This window comes from Anabrus simplex, chromosome 2 (assembly GCF_040414725.1).
Source record: "Anabrus simplex isolate iqAnaSimp1 chromosome 2, ASM4041472v1, whole genome shotgun sequence".
Taxonomy (NCBI): Eukaryota; Metazoa; Arthropoda; class Insecta; order Orthoptera; family Tettigoniidae; genus Anabrus; species Anabrus simplex.
Window position 1 is genome coordinate 190,774,648 of NC_090266.1, and position 17,660 is coordinate 190,792,307.

A 17,660-nucleotide genomic window follows, 5' to 3' on the forward strand; every position below is an offset into this window, starting at 1 on the left:
GTGTCCTGTGGCACACGACAACACGTTCTACAATGACTGTCGGCTGAGAAATCACGGTACGAAGTGTGTCATTCGCCAACGCCGTGTCCCATTTATCGTTCGCTATGTGCGCAGCACAGCGGCGCATTTCACATCATGAGCATACCTCAGTGACGTCAGTCTACCCTGCAATTGGCATAAAGTTCTGACCACTCCTTCTTGGTGTTGCATTTGCTCTGTCAGTCAGTGTATATTTGGCTTTGTTTTCATGTGGGATGCCCTTCCTAACGGCAACCCAATGTGGACGGATATATTCAGTAATACGTGCTCTTGTGGTGATTGACAGTGTAGTTTGTTTCGTGTGTTGGGACACACACAAATCGCAGTTCCTTGTGAGAGAAATTAACCAGACTCGATTCAAATTACCAACCCGACCGGGCATCGAATCCGGGATCCTCTGAATCAAAGGCATCGACACTGACCTTTCAGCCAAGAAGTCGGACAAAAACAACACCCAGCAAGTGGCCGTGTGGTTCGGGTCACGTAGCTATCAATTTGCATTCGGGAGGTAGTTGGGTTGAATCCCACCCTAGGCAGCCCTGAAGAGAGTTTTCAGTGGTTTCCCATTTTCACACAAAGCAAATGCTGGAAGTGTATGTTAAATAAGCCACGGTCGCTTCTTTCCCACTAGACACGTTCCTATACCATCGTCGCTCTAAGTCCTATCTGTATCGGTACGACGTAAAGCAAATTGCAAAGAAAAACGCAATAATAATAATAATAATAATAATAATAATAATAATAATAATAATAATAATAATAATAATAATAATAATAATAATAATAATAATAATAATAATAATAACACCAGGGTCTATATCCTACCAACTACTTTTACGATTTTCTTTCGAATAACTACTGTTATAGTAGGATCTGTGACAGAGCACATCTTTGAAATGATTAGGATAGATTCCCATGAATATGAGATACGTTACCTTTATGCAGGGTGTATCTGTGATGATGTTACAAACTTTCAGAGATGATGGGGGACGGCAAATGGATCAGCTTGATATAAGGAACGGTAGTCCGGAAACGTTCTTGTCAGAAGTTATCTAACGTCCGTCCGGTTGGATAGGGCTGATCAACTTACCACTTCACCTCTTACACACATAGGCCTACGTCAGTACACAGTACGCCATCTGCATTGGAGTAGTTGAGTTATTATTTCTGCTCGTCGGGATTGTCTCTCCTATTGTCATCTTTGCACGTGTAGTGTGCAGTACAGTCGCAGGTATCAGGCCTAAAATTGCTTTAAATTTTCACTGCCGGCCGCAGTGGTGTAGTGGATACGGCGTTGGTCTACTAATCCCAAGTTAACGGGTTCAAACCCGACTGAGGTCGGTGGCTTTTAAGGGTATTTAAAGGTGAGAACCCCATGATGTTGGTTTCCGGCATGTTAAAGAACTACTGCGGGACGAAATTCCGACACCCTGGCGTCCGTTAAGAACGGACGGACCTTAAACAACTTGGATTATTAATAAATGTTGACTAATTGTTTCCGGACTACGGTTCCTTATATCAAAATGATCCATTTCCCATCCTCAATCATCCCTGAAAGTTTGTAACATCATCAGTTCATCACCTTGTGGAAAAAGGACCTGAGACTACCCGTGCTGGAATTCAACTTTCATATCTACGAAAAGTGCTTTATCCGAGTGCCATGCTTGATGCCGAACTTAGTGCACTGGTACTTATGTTAAAATAGGTTGAGAAACCGCTAAAATGAAATGTCTATATCGGAGTCTCCTATGGGTCTGCAGCTTGTATTCGAGGATATCTAAAACCAGCATGATTGTCTGAGAGACCTAATATTAGTCAAACCGGAAGACGACGGCAATGATAATGATGATGATGATGATGATGATGATGATGACGACGACAACGACGACGACGATGACGATGATGATGATGATGATGATGATAAATAATTTCGTGTGGCTATTTCTAGCAGAGTGCAGCCCTTGTAAGGCAGACCCTCCGATGAGGGTGGGCGGCATCTGCCATGTGTAGGTAACTGCGTGTTATTGTGGTGGAGGATAGTGTTATGTGTGGTGTGTGAGCTGCAAGAATGTTGGGGACAGCACAAACACCCAGCCCCCGGGCCATTAGAAATAACCAATTAAGGTTAAAATCCCCGACCCGGCCGGGAATCGAACCCGGGACCCTCTGAACCGAAGGCCAGTACGCTGACCATTCAGCCAACGAGTCGGACATGATGATGATGATGATGATGATGGATGATGATGCTGAAAAGGATTCTCCCCCAGCAGAGTCTTCTCAAACTAGTCGTGATCTTAAATCGTCCTCTCAATCATCTGAGAAGAACGAAGAGTAATCTTAAAACTTTACCTGTGAGCTCGCATTCGCGAGATAGTAGGTTCGAGCCCCACTGTCGGGAGCCCTGTAGATGATTTTCCATGGATTCCCTTTTTCGCACGAGGCAAATGCTGGGGCTGTACTTTGATTAAGTCTACGGCCGAAACTCCCCACTCCTAGGCCTTTCCTATCCCATCATCACAATAATGCCTATCTGTGCCGGTGCGAAGTAAAGCAAGTTGTATAAAAAATCACCACTCAGCTTTCCGTGACAATTTTTAATCTTTTATTAAAGTCTTCAGATCTGATTGAATGATATATCATTAAAATTCTCCATTATTTTCCTAAGGTGTGAAGCAACAAGTGTTTTGGAGTGATGCCATAACATACCGTACAGATACTACTAATTACGTATCGTCATTCATTTGGTTTTATGAAGTAGCAAATACGATAGCTTGGTTTCCCAAAAATGGTTAATAAAAGTATTAATTATTAAATCATATAATAGCATAGGATAGGAAAAAAATGAAATGGCGTATGGCTTTTAGTGCGGGAGTGTCCGAGGACAAGTTTGGCTGGCCAGATGCAGGTCTTTTGATCTGACGACCGTAGGCGACATGCGCGTCGTGATGAGGATGGAATGATGATGAAGACGACACATACACCCAGCCCCGTGTCAGCGAAATTAACCAACTATGGTTAAAGTTCCCGACCCTGACAGGAATCGAACCCGGGACCCTGTGACCAAAGGCCAGCACGCTAACCATTTAGCCATGGGGTCGGACATAGGTAAACATTTGTCACTATTAGTTTATTAATATTAGCCCAGTATTATTATTGTATGGTTATCGATTAGAAAGAAACTACAATTTAATCAATCAATCAATCAATCAATCAATCAATCAATCAATCAATCAATCAATCAATCAATCAATACTGATCTGCATTTAGGACAGTCCCCCAGGTGGCAGATTCCCTATCTGTTGCTTTCCTAGATTTTTCTTAAATGATTTCAACGAAATTAGATATTTATTGAACATCTCCGTTGATAAGTTGTTCCAGTTCTTACTCCTCTTCCTATAAACGAATATTTGCCCCAATTTGTCCTCTTGAATTCCAACGTTATCTTCAAATTTTGATCTTTCCTACTTTTAAAGACACCACTCACATTATTCGTGTTGTGAGGTCATTGCACGCCATCTCTCCACATAGACAAGCAGCTCGTCTTATTTCTCCCAAGTCTTCCCAGCAAAAACTTTGCAACATTTTTGTAACGCTACTCTTTCGGCTGAAATCACGCAGAACGAATCGAGCTGCTTTTCTTTGGATTTTTTCCAGTTCCTGAATCAAGTAATCCTGGTGAGGGTCCCATACACTGGAACCATACTCTCGTTGGGGTCTTACCAGAGACTTATATGCCCTCTCCTTTACATCTTTACTACAACCCCTAATTACCGTCATAACCATGTGCAGAGATATGTACCCGTTATTTATATTCCCATTTATGTGACTACCCCAATGGAGATCTACCCTTCTATTAACACCTAGATACTTACAGTGATCCTCATAAGGAACTTTCACCCCATCAACGCAATAATTAAATCTTAGAGGACCTTTCCTATTTTTGAAAATCATAACCTGACTTGAAACCCCGTTTATCATCATACCATTGCCTGCTGTCCATCTCACTACATTATCGAGGTCATTTTGCAGTTGCTCCCAAACTTTTAACTTATTTATTACTCTATACATAAAAACATCATCTGCAAAAAGCCTTATCTCTGATTCTACCTCTTTACTCATATCATTTATATATATATAAGAAAACATAAAGGTCCGATAATACTACCTTGAGGAATTCCCCTCTTAATCATTACAGGGACAGATAAAGCTTCGCCTACTCTAATTCTCTGAGATATATTTTCTAGAAATATAGCAACCCATTCAGTCACTCTTTTGTCTAGTCCAGTTGCACTCATTTTTTCCAGCAGTCTCCCATGAGACACCTTATCAAGTGCTTTAGACAGGTCAATCGTGATACAGTCCATTTAATCTCCGGAATCCAATATATCTGTTATATCTTGCTGGAATCTTACAAGTTGAGCTTCAGTGTAATAGCTTTTCCTAAAACCGAAATGCCTTGTATCGAACCAGTTATGAATTTCACAAACATGTCTAATAAAATCAGAAAAAATGCCTTCCCAAAGCTTACATGCAACGCATGTCAAACTTAATGGCCTGCAACTTTCAGCTTTATGTCTATCACCCTTTCCTTTATACACAGGGGCTACTATAGCAACCCTTTATTTATTTGGTATCGCTCTAAATCGAAATATTTAGGTTTGACAATCCGTTTAGACCACTCGCTGCCATTTCATATATTGCCTTCAGTCAGGGGTCAGTTCTCTACTTTATATAATAATTTATGTTCCTTCACGCCTCAATCACTTGCAACACTTTCACCAAATCTCCTCTTCTTCAACGTGTAGCCACACATGCCTTGGCCTGTTAATACGGTAGAGTCTTGACCATACATGTCGGAGGAAGTGGAATCCTTCAACCTTCTGAAGAGCGTCTACGGTGACCAACATTTGAAGGAACGAATGGGGGGAAAAACAGTCAAAAAAGGGGGACATTCCACAATTCTTTGGGACAGCTATATTCTTAGCTGTTTCTTACAACGACAAATATGCTTAATTTTTTAAAAACATTGGGTTGCCGTTTATCTGCTTTTTACCAGGAGTACTCTTACTGAAGTGATAACATTGAAAAAATACATTTTACTCATCTTTATCTTGAAATTTCCTTTCCAGTCTGTGGGCTGAAGGCTCTTCATCGAAATGAAAAAGTACAAAAGTCAATAAATTCTGAAATAATAAAATAAATATTGATAATTTTACAGTCCAACTTTTTCACATTGAAAACATTTGGAAATACCTAGCAGAAACAACATATTTGTGGCATTTTTTGTTTTATCAGTTAGGTGATATACATTACAACAGCACTCGCTGGGCAGATGACTTATATGTTCGGCCGCTTTAAACATTAGCACTCGTTCTTAACTTCAGCCTCTAGTTATACCTACTAAATATAGACATACAGAGAACCTCAATATAAGCAAAACTATTACATCATTTATCTTTCTTCAAACTGTATTTATGGGCACTTCTTGCACAAGCCACAATTTCCTTGTCATTCAGTAGATCCGAAATGGATCTCCAAAGGTACTATATATAACCTCATACTGCTGCCAACGGTTACGCTATGTTTAGTTGAAGATATAAGACAGGACAGCTGCGTATTGCGAAAATTCGTACCGATGACAATAACAAGAAGATTCTTTCTGATAGAAAACGCGACAATTGAGGGACATTTACAAAATACTTAAAAATTTGGGACCGTCCCAGGCTTCATGTCAATAAGAAGGAGTTTAAACAAGGACTATAATCGATAACATAATAAGTAGAGAATCTTCTTCATCCTGGCGTACATTCCCGCACAGGGGCAGGGTCCACGTCTTGGCTTGCCTTTCGACATTTTACTCTTTCCAAATCATCGTCGGGGCTGACACTCAAGGCACACATGTCTTTCGTAAGCCAATCTTTAGGCTGTCCCCGTGGCCGTTGTCCAGCAGGTGGCATGTGCTATACTGTCTTTGCGACTGCAGTCTTTCTTAAAATATGGCTGTTCCAGCCTAGTCTCCTCTTCTGCAGCTTTTCGCAAATAAGTTCTATCCTCATCGACGTCCTTACGTCATCACTCCTCACACGATCCAATCACTTGAGGCCCAGAAACAACCATTTTCCTGACAACTTGCTTTACGTCGCACCGACACAGATAGGTCTCATAGCGACGATGGGATGGGGAAGAGTTAGGAGTTGGAAGAAATCGGCCGTGACCTTAATTAAGGTACAACCCCAGCACTTGCCTGGTGTTCAAATGGGAAGCCACATGAATCCATCTTCAGGGTTGCCGACAGTGCGGCTCGAACCCACTATCTACCGGATGCAAGTTCTCAGCTGGGTGCCCCTAACTGCACGGCCAAATCGCCCGGTCGAAGAACATCCGTTGCAACCCTCATGTCCACAATATCAAGATTTATCTCATGTTTGGCAGACGTAGGACAGCATTCTGACCCATTCAATGCAACAGGATGAACAAAAGCCTTATAGATCTTACTTTTAAGTACCAATGAGATTTTGTGTTCACAGAGCACTCCTGCGATTTGTCTTCTTTTACACCAGGCCGTACTGACAGGCGCGTGGGAGGGAGCCACCATTTATCTGTCTAACTGAGCCAAGGTATCTGAACTTAGTAACCTTATTCAGTTGTTTCTAACTCTACCGTTCCTTTCAGCTCCACATTCCATATAGGCTACTCCGCTATTAATAGATTTCGCCGAATCCCCAATTCTTCCAATCGACCATGCCACTCGTTCACTCGGTACTCCAGTTCTTGACAGGTCTCCTTGGCGAGAAAGGCATCATCTGCGTAAAGGAGTAGATCCTGGATGCTAACTTTGATTGGGCCAATACAAACAATAAACAAGTGTATAGACATTTATGAGCTTTGATATACACCAACATTTATTAGGAATGGCTTGGACAATCCAGCTGGGCATCTCAAAGTACTAGAAGTGTCATATTATAGGAGCTGAATGGCACCACGAGAACGGAGAGATTGCCAAAGGAGATCACCTGGCACTCTGTCGAAGGCCCTCTTTATGATCTAGAAACACAATGTGAATTGCTCTCTTCTTCTCATTGAGTCGCTCCAGAAGTATACAATATGGTTTGTATTTATGGAGTGTTAAATAAGCACGCCTGATTTATGTTTGTTCAGTCTTCAGCCCTAAGGCTGGTTGGATCCTCAAGAGCTCTGCCATCAGCTGTCATAGATGGCCTAGGCATGACTGAAGAGGCGTACTAGGGAAATGAGGAGTGAGGTAGTTTCCCGTTGCTTTCCTCACCGAGCCAGAAGTTGCTATTACATATCAGTCTGCCAAGCCCACTGATATGCATGCACCAACCGACCCTATGAGCAATATTTTCACACAATTCATAGCAGGGAGTGGCTGCAGAAGGAATGGCATTACTAGCATCGCTCATACCTCATTCACTTTCATAGTGTCAAAGCCAAGGATAAGACAGAGACAGATCAATGAAAGTTCAAAATTGCTCTAGACCATACCTGAAGACATAGTGCACAGTAAACACTAGGTCCTGCCTCTCAGGAAACAAAGAGAGATCTACACGAAATGATAAGTTTTCGCATGTTATAAACCGAAACAATTATCAATCATCACGTATATTATTCTGGACCTTGAAGGCATTAATCATATAATGATTTTTCCATTCACTGTTTTGACACTATATTCAGTCATGGGGGTGTCCGGCTCCATGGATAAATGCTTAGCGTGCTGGCCTTTGGTCACAGGGGTCCAGGGTTCGATTCCCGGCAGGGTCGAGAATTTTAACCAAAATTAGTTAATTCCGCTGGCACGGGGGCTGGGTTTATATGTCGTCTTCATCATCATTTCATCCTCATCACGACGCGCAGGCTGCCTACGATCGTCAATTCGAAAGACCTGCACCTGACGAGCCGAACTTGTCCTCGAACACTCCCGGCACTAAATACCATACGCCATTTCATTTCAGTCATGGAGTGTTATCAATATTGTTGGCAGATGCGACAGCACTAAATACATTCACCATACTCTATTTAAACATTCTTGGGGAGGAGCCGACGTTTCGCAGGAGGGCAGCGAGAATTTCGCACTAATGTATTAAAAATTAATTTTAGAGGAGTCGAAAAAGGCTATTTATAAAAACGACTATGTACGAGGGATGTCTATTCTTTAGTGGCAACTATTAATAATTTAATTTCGTGTGGCTATTTCTAGCCAGGTGCAGCCCTTGTAAGGCAGACCCTCCGATGAGGGTGGGCGGCATCTGCCATGTGTAGGTAACTGCGTGTTTTTGTGGTGGAGGATAGTGTTATGTGTGGTGTGTGAGTTGCAGGGATGTTGGGGACAGCACAAATACACAGCCCCCGGGCCATTGGAATTAACCAATTAAGGTTAAAATCCCCGACCCCACCGGGAATCGAACCCGGGACCCTCTGAACCGAAGGCCAGTACGCTGACCATTCAGCCAACGAGTCGGACAGTGGCAACTATTAATTACAATCGATACACAACAGACAATCTCTATGAAACGTCTATAGTCCCTTAACGCTCTAGCATTGTGAAGAACCTGTTTGCCAGCAATGTAGAAGCCGTAATATCCCTGTAGAAGCGTCTGCTCTCTGGATGGTTAGAATGAATCTATCTATGGGCCTGCGAAGCAGTTTCTCCATTTTCGGTTTCACATAAAATTCACCTGGGCTTAAGTTTGGGGAGGGCGATGGATAAAGCAGTTGCTAGACCCATCGAGCGGTTAAATCAGCCAGCTGTAAAAAGATAAAAGGCGTCTGTAGTAAGATCGTCGCTTTTTGTTTTGCAACGCTGGTCGCCGGTCATGTTTCAAAACAGGAGAGTAATACTACCCATTTACGGTCTGTCTTAAGGGTAGAATATGTGTTCAGATAATTCCATCACGGTTGTACATCAGAATCACCATCACCTTCAAAATTACGAGGTTATGATGCACTTTTGACTTTCGTACGGACTAACCGTTCGACTGGTCTCTCATAGACGACGCTATTCTTCGCAACACAGCCGCGTTGGATTGACGAGTCCATGCACTGTGAGGTAGACTGGATACCATCGTACGATTTTATATGCGAGAAACACTGGTGTCATTTCCTGGTGTACACTATCAAAAATCAGCCCTCATATACAGATAGTATACAGATAACTTTACCTACAAGACAAACCATTCGTGATTGCATTTCAATAAACAATGCTATTCACATGAATTTGGCTGGGACCGAACACTCAACGAGAGAAGATTTAATAGTATTTTATTCGATTACATTACACAGTCATTCTGCAGCGAGCTTATGTGCAGATATCGGTATGAAGTGCTCTATAGATTGATCCAAAACGCAGGTTTTACATGAATAATTAAACAGTCACTGAATTCACACCAGCTAATAACGTAATGTTACCTGCATTAATCACACGTTATACACTATCCGATTAAAAGCAGACACCTACTCGAAACTGTTTCCAGCATGTTAATGAGATGTACTGCCCAGCAGTGTATATAAACATAGGGTGGGCCTACCCCTCACCCTTATTAAATCTCGAACTCCATGGCTGAGACTGTCTGCCAGGTGTCAGGACATCGCCAGGGAAATGGCAGACAATTATTTGGACCAAGTGCAGTTATTCGGGTCTGAAAGAAAGTTGCCGTCCTAGTTCATCCCCAGCAGCGTTCCATACAATTGAGGTCGGGGTCCTGTGCTGGTCAGTCCATATCCAAAATAATATTGTCCACACACCACTCAAGAACAAACCCTGCTTTATGACAGGGAGCATTACCCTGTTGAAACACACGGTAATCATCTCCGAACTAGTCTTCTACGGCAGACAACATGCAGCGTATGAAAATGTCCTTATGTTCTTCCAACTTTAGCCTTTTTTGTTGTACTACGGGAAGACCAAGTCTATTGCATATTATTTTACAATTGTATTTAAGTCGTACCCTCACAGATAGGTCTTATGGTGATGATGGGATGGCAGTTGGCTAGGAGTGGGAAGAAAGCGACCGTGGCCTTAATCAAGTACAGCCCCGGTATTTGCCTGGTGTGAAAATGGGAAACCATGGAAAACCATCTTCAGGGCTGCTGACAGTCGGGTTCAAATCCACCATCTCCTAAATGCAAGCTGACAGCTATGTGTTCCAGACCGCACAGCCACTTTATCGGTCTTGTGCATAAAGGAGACACCCCTACACTCTCACACAATAATTTCACTGAGGATGATTTATAGGCTTTCAAGTATCGTTCGCGACACTTAGATCCTCCACATGGCACAGCGTGATTCATTCATCCTTCCAAATGACGCGTCTCCAAGCGTTCACGCCACTTGGCGCCCTGTCCCACCTTGCTCTATGGCTCCTGCTTGTCATTACAAGGGCCCTACCCAGTCGTGGAATTACTGTGGTGGTATCTGCCCATTTCCATTACACAATCAATTATGCGACAGTGAACCTGGACAAATTGAAAAGAAAGGAATTGGTCCTTACTGATTGCTTACTATCGTGGCAACCCATCACCGTTCCGACGTCGAAGTCACTAAGCTCCCTTGTTGCTGCCTCCTTGCAGGCGCCTCGTAGGACTGAGTCGCCTTTTACAGCAGCAGTGCCGCTCGCAATGACATCTATGTTCTAGTTTACGTTTACAGAGGTATGGTGGAATTCTTCTCATCAGGTAGTGTGTTTTCATTTCTTATCGGCTTCAGTATAAGTTGGCAGTATATACATATAACAAATGTTATGACAATCCTTCTTTGAGGTTCACATGCATTTATTAAAAATATTTTACATTCAACATGGGAGGCGCATGATATCTTGACATCTGAGGCGAACCACGACAGGGAAGGTTTGAAATGCCCTGCTCAACTTTCACATTTACCTTAACATTTCTATTAACTACAACTTCCACCATATTCGTATAGTATATCATATCGTCCCTGTTTTGCCAAAACGGCAAATGTGACAATGCTCTTCCTGTCCATTATTTCCCTTAAGACTGGTCACGCCTTCCAGCCACATATTGATATGCGGTCCATCAGAACAATTTTCGTTGAGTTCATTTTCCTATGCGCGTGTGTAAAGGAAAATGAACCTTACTGTACCATACTGAAGGTACTGAAGACTGTGGTGTATTTAAGATTCATTTTCCTTTACACACGCGCATAGGAAAATGAACTCAACGAAAATTGTTCTGATTGACCGCATATCAATATGTGGCTGGAAGGCGTGACCAGTCTTAAGGGAAATAATGGATAGGAAGAGCATTGTCACATTCGCCCTTTTGGCAGAACAGGGACGATGTATAAGGAGGCTCTCTTCAGTAGAAGCGCTTTTAAGTAGCAAACAGACTTTATCATCTTGTAAAAATATATTCAAATGGACAAATGAGATTCTAAAGGGCTTGGGTGGGAATCCGCTTTATGTGAGAGTACTTCATTAAGGATTATGCTGCAGAAATTTTGTACAGTGAATTTCAAGTCCCACAGCTCAATTAAATTCAATTAAACTATGCAAGCTGGATGCTGGAAAATGAGAAAGCTGTAGAGAGTAAAACCACGACGTAACTTAAAACAGACAGTGACACTTACAGTCCTCAGGAGGTGCCGAAATGCCTTAGCCTCCTGTCGGTAGATTTATTGGCACGTAGAAATCTCCTGCGACACAAACTTCTGGCATCGCGGCGTTAAATGTTAAAAGTAGTTGGTGGGACTTAAAACTAGTAGAATTAATAATAATTGTAATAATTTTATATCGTAGGAATTCTTTTATGTGTCAGGAAATCTATCAACAAGAGGCTGTCGTATACGAGCGACCTTCAAATACCACAGGACTGAGCCAGGATCAAACCTGCAATCTTGGGCTCAGACAGCCAGGGTGCTAGTAATCTTCATAGCCAAAACTTCTCGATATACTAAGATATGAAGGTTATAACTGTAGCTGCTGTCCTTCCTAATCGAAATTCTCAGGTACTAAATAGGCGTCAGATAACCTTCTGGGCATAGTGTCTTCTTAGGGGTGCGTATTGATGGGTTTCGGATTTAAAACGAATTAGCCGAGGGAATTCTGTAATAAAAATGTTATTGCTTTTACATCCCACTAACTACTTTTTCTGTGTTTGGAGACGTCAAGGATTAATGTCAGGACTTTAAGTGTCAAACCGCAGATAAAGTCTTTCAGGATTGTGCAGAATGAGAATTTAAGGCTTATATTTTCTTAGTACCCCTCATTCTACTGTTTAAACTCAGTCCGAAATTCAGTATAATACCAGGTGTTTGACCAGATAGATGGGAAATTAGCACGTTAGCACTTAAGTTAGAAGAACATTAATGTTAAACTATTTATTTGTACCATCCGGTTACTGTTGCACGTATAGGAGTGGGTTACGAATATATTGAAGTAAACACCACACTTTGTTTGTTTCCAGCATATACTAACAATTAATCTGTACAATATATTGACACTTAATTGACTGATAAAAAGTATTTCTTTCTACCAGGTATCTAGGTGGTTTTATTGAAGATGTGGGAATAAATGGACCTTCACACTTCCTCGTTCGAGAACCCAGGACTTCGGCGGTCACAGGTAGGCAGTTTTAAAGACCTATGAGTCAGGAGATTTTCAGGATTGAATTCCACTCTACTCGTGTCAAAATTTCGAAAGTAAGTGAAGAAACTAGAAACATTAGAAAAGAACTGACAGGAGTCTCAACTAACAACATGCCATCGTCGGCTTCGAGCTCACGTTATTATTCACCACTTTGGACATTCAGACATTTTGGAGGTCCGACGCTGGAACCAGCAGAACAATAATGTAAGTCATCTGTACCTTCTTATTGTCATTCCGATTGTCACTATTCTGCATGCGTCCAAATTTCATTGTCACCATACCATTGAAATATACAGCTGACTATGAAATGTCGTAAATTGGATCTGGTTTTGTGAGTTGCCAATTGTCCTTCCTCTTTTGCTATCCGCCTCTCATTGGTGAAGGATTCCTTACATAGTCATTCACATACATTCCAATTCAAGACACAAACACCATGCAAGCATAATTTACGTCCTTTCTTATTCAAACGTCCTGTATTAGGCTTACACAGGATATCTTCGGCGAACTAAGCTTTCCCTGTGTGTGTGAATTTTCTGTCCGTCCTCTGATTTCAATATCGCGTAAATTTTTTAAAACTTTCATTCTTGATTTGAAAGATCTCCAAAGCTTACAACATTTTATAAATATGACAAAAAATACAAATTTAAATTTTAAAATGAAATTTACTGGTCTCTACAGCTGTAAAGATAAATGCATTTTGCCATGAATGATGGAACAATATACATCTGAAAGGCAAGAAACGAAGTAAAGGAAAAGCATTCGATCAGGGCTACCATTTTTCCAGCTCTCCAAGAAACAGGCTATAGCGTTCATGAGGAGGTGGAGGGAATAGCAGAACAAATTAGTATAAGGCGCATTGACATCATAGTCTACAATAAAATCTCTATGCTCTATCCAGCTGTGAGGTTGGGATCCAACCTAGCTCAATCACAAGAAGTACATGAAGAACAAGCCATGTACCAACCATCAATGCCATACCACTTGGTTAAATACAGGCTTCAAAAATACCCAAGTGATTGGTCTTATGGTAGGAGTTCGGGGCACTATTTCTTCTTTACTTAAAGGTGTATTCTGCCCGAAGGCAGGTCCGAACCTCCGCAGAGGTGTGCCTGAGCCGGAGTTTACGTACGGTAGGGTAGCCAGTTCCTTTCCGCTCCTCCATTTCCTTACCCTCACCAAAAGCGCGTGGCAACCCATCCAAATCTTGACCACGCCCAATGTTGCTTAACTTCGGAGATCTGACGGGATCCGGTGTTTCAACACGGTTACGGCCGTTGGAATTTTCTTTATTTGTGATCCTATATTTAAGTGACTGGGAATTTCTAACTCTTGTCATTCGTCAAGTTTTCAGAATTGCCCCAAAAGGAGTTGTCTCTATATTACGTCATCATTTATATGACATTTTTAACATGTTTTCTCTTATTTTTAGCTGAATTTTACAGTTCTATTGCCTTGAACTCCCTTTAGGAAATTAATGAATATCGACAGCCTGTTTCCAGTCATTCAAGAGGGTCAGCAATGTAAAAAAATGATTCTACATGAGGGTACAAATTGTACCGGCTGCCAAAACCTGTCGCACTCCTCTAGGGCGATGATTGATGACTGACAGGTGAAAGGAAATGATGTTGGAGAGTGTTGCTGGAATAAAAGGTGACAGGAAAACCGGAATACCCGGAGAAACACCTATCCCACCTCCGCCTTGTTCAGCACAACTTTCACATGTAGTTACCGGGATTTGAACTACGGAACCCAGCGCTGAGAGGCAAGCGTTTAAGAAATAAATCATTGTCGATCATAATTAATTAAGATTTTTATATTTTCGATGAGAATATATCCTGAGATTAGGAGTATGTGTTGATGATTGTAGTATTTCCCTGAGAGCTCCTCTTACCTATTTTATTTCAGTTTTCAAGGAGACTCTGAGGTATTTTGTTACGCATTGTGGTTTGGAAAGTATAAATTAAGGACAGACCTATTGCGGAGCTCAAAATATAAATTTTTGGCTGGGGTGTAGAAGCGGGAAGGAAATTAGTAGGTCTATTTGGTTTCGATATTGTTAAGACACTTTGATCTATGAATTTTCGCACAAATATGGTACATAGTCTTTTGGTAATAAACAGTTAATTGTGTATTGCAATTCTTGTTAGCTCATTTGGCAACGAATCGTTCTTGACTATGATAGCAGTATCGTCTGCGAATTCAAGTATAGTTAGAGATTTTAAATCGGGAACAAGTTCAAAACCGCATTCATTGGCGACAGCTTCTTCCGAAAGTTCATTTAGAATGTACTCCGAAGCCATATCATAAAGGACCGGAGATAATGGTCATTGATGCACCAACCTTTCCCACTTCAATTTGTTTTAAAATGAAATAAAATGGCGTATGGTTTTTAGTGTCGGGAGTGTCCGGGTAAATGTCCTGCTCGCCAGGTGTAGGTCTTTAGGTATGACGGTCGTAGGCGACCTGCACGTCGTGATGAGAATAAAATGATGACGAAGACAAACACATACACCCAGCCCCCGTGCCAGCGAAATTAACCAATGATGGTTGAAATTCCCGATCTTACCGGGAATCGAACCCGGGACCCCTGTGACCAAAGGCCAACACGCTAACCATTTAGCCATGGAGCCGGACTCAGTTTGTTTTATTTTCTTGTGTCGAATTTCAGTTTTCAAGTTGAGTTTCAAGATAGATAAGGCGCCGCATGCTCTGGTTTTGGTATATAGAGCTTTATTTGGATGTGTCGAATGGTTTGACAGTACGCTGCACCTTAACAACAGAGGTTGTCTAAATAAATAAGTGGGATCGTTAACGAAACATATATCAGCATACAACCAATCAATAAGAATATTTAGTACATATGTTAGTAAAGGAAATCTAAACATGACTTACTGCTCAAAACCGGTTATTAAACTTAGTAAACGATAGTTAAAACCGGAAAAATATTTGTTTCGGACATAACGATGTCCCAGAGCGAAAGTGTTACAGCCCAAATCCAGGATTTTTCAGAAGAAGAGTTAAAAATTCAGCAGTTTTCATCTCTGCCTCTCAAAGTACACTTGTTACAAGATTTTTATAGAAATTAGTGTGTACATAGTTCTTACGCCATTATTATAGTAATCTGGAAATGAGTTACACCTCAATATTTACCCTTTCTAATTAAGCAAAGCGACTAATATCAGAGCACTGAACACCGTTAGAAAAGCTTCCTGTCATGAATACATTAGATTTTGTGTTCAAACACTATCAGAGCTTGTAAAGGTCGAAATAAGCTTTACGCTGATGGAAAAATCACAAAAAAAAACATTTTTTAAAGTCATAGCCTTTCGTATTCAGCCATCGGTAAGTAGTTCGCATTTTAATCCATACAGCAAGAAAGTTCATCGTGGGAAGGCCACAACCCGCTCTACAGCAGCGATAGAGCAGTTGCCGCATCGCTCATTCGGTCACAATCAGTTGTTCTGTATGAACCTGACACCACCTGTTGCAATTCGTGTGCATCGGTTTTATTCACATGACAGTTTCAATAAGCATTTCATACAACTTATGCTCTTTTAATATTGCAAGAGAAAAACTGGTACGCGGATTTGAAGGAAGTTTTGTGCTGTTTACGGCGAAGATGCAGCAACCGATCGAACATGCCAGAACTGGTTTTCTAGGTTTCGATTTGGAATTCACTCCTTAAACGAAGAACCTCTTGCCGGAAGGCCCGTTGTTGCAGGAGAAAAAATAATCAAGGAATTGGTTGTAAATAACCCAAGGATGGCAGCGGGAGAAATAGCTCTAGTGCTGAATATATCGTCAAATAATGTGAAGAAAAACTTGAAGATTCTCCGTTACATAATTCGTTGCGATATTAGCTTGCCACATGTAATCAGTGAACGGAATTTGGTATAGCACATGTCTACTTGTGACTCCTTGATCAGACGCAATGAACATGATCAACGACCTAAACGTCTGGTAATGAGAAAGGGATTGTATATGACAAAATTGTAACTAAAAAGTCTTGGCGAAGAATAAGTGAACCTCCACTCAGAGTCAAATCTCCATTGCAGAAAATTACTGTTTTGTATTTGGTGGCGGTTGGAAATATACGCTTCCTAATGGACGGACCATCAACTCAGTGAGGTATTTTTCTCAGCTGAACCATCTGAAAAAGGCCATTGAAAATATACGGCCAGAATTAACAAACGGTGAAGTGGTGTTCCATCTTGACAACGCGAGACCACAAGTGTCTATTACGATCCGTCAGAAGTTGCGGTGGTTTGGCTGGGATGTGTCGCATCACTCGCCCTACTGCTCTGATATCGCTCAATCAGATTATTTTCTATTTCTGTATTTCCATGGTTTCTCATTTTCACAACAAGCAAATACTGGGGCTGTATCTTAATTAAGCCACGGCCCCTTACTTCCCACTCATAGCCCATTCCTATCCCATCGTCGCCATCAGGCCTGTCTGTGTCGGTGCGACTTTAATACACGAAAACAGCAATATTGAAATAGAAATAATATGCAGCTTACGTTGAGCACTTAGTCGTTGATGTTGTGGTATACGCAATATCATCTGTATCCGTACCTGTATTATGGACGAGTGCTAACAAGATTCAGATACCATAGCAGCTCAACATTAGCGGAACAGATTCCTGAAATAACGAACAGTAGTTGGAGGTTGGGGGTCGGTTATTCGTACTCACGGAACACACGCTAATGTCACTAAATGACTGTAAAAACAGGGAGTTCAGTATAGTCACAACTAAAGCGGACCTCGTAAAACAAATCAGCCATGGCCTTCATCATTACATTGTATTAAGAAAGTTAAAATTCATCCGCCAGTCAATATTTTGTGAAAAATATTTCAAATTAATCACTTTTAGGTTTCACTCTTCTTAATGGCTTCATCAGTGTAAGATTACATCAATGAATGCCACAAACTATTTAACTGAACATTCATTTCAAGTATTAAGTATTTCCAGTCAAATAATGAATAACGATACTGCA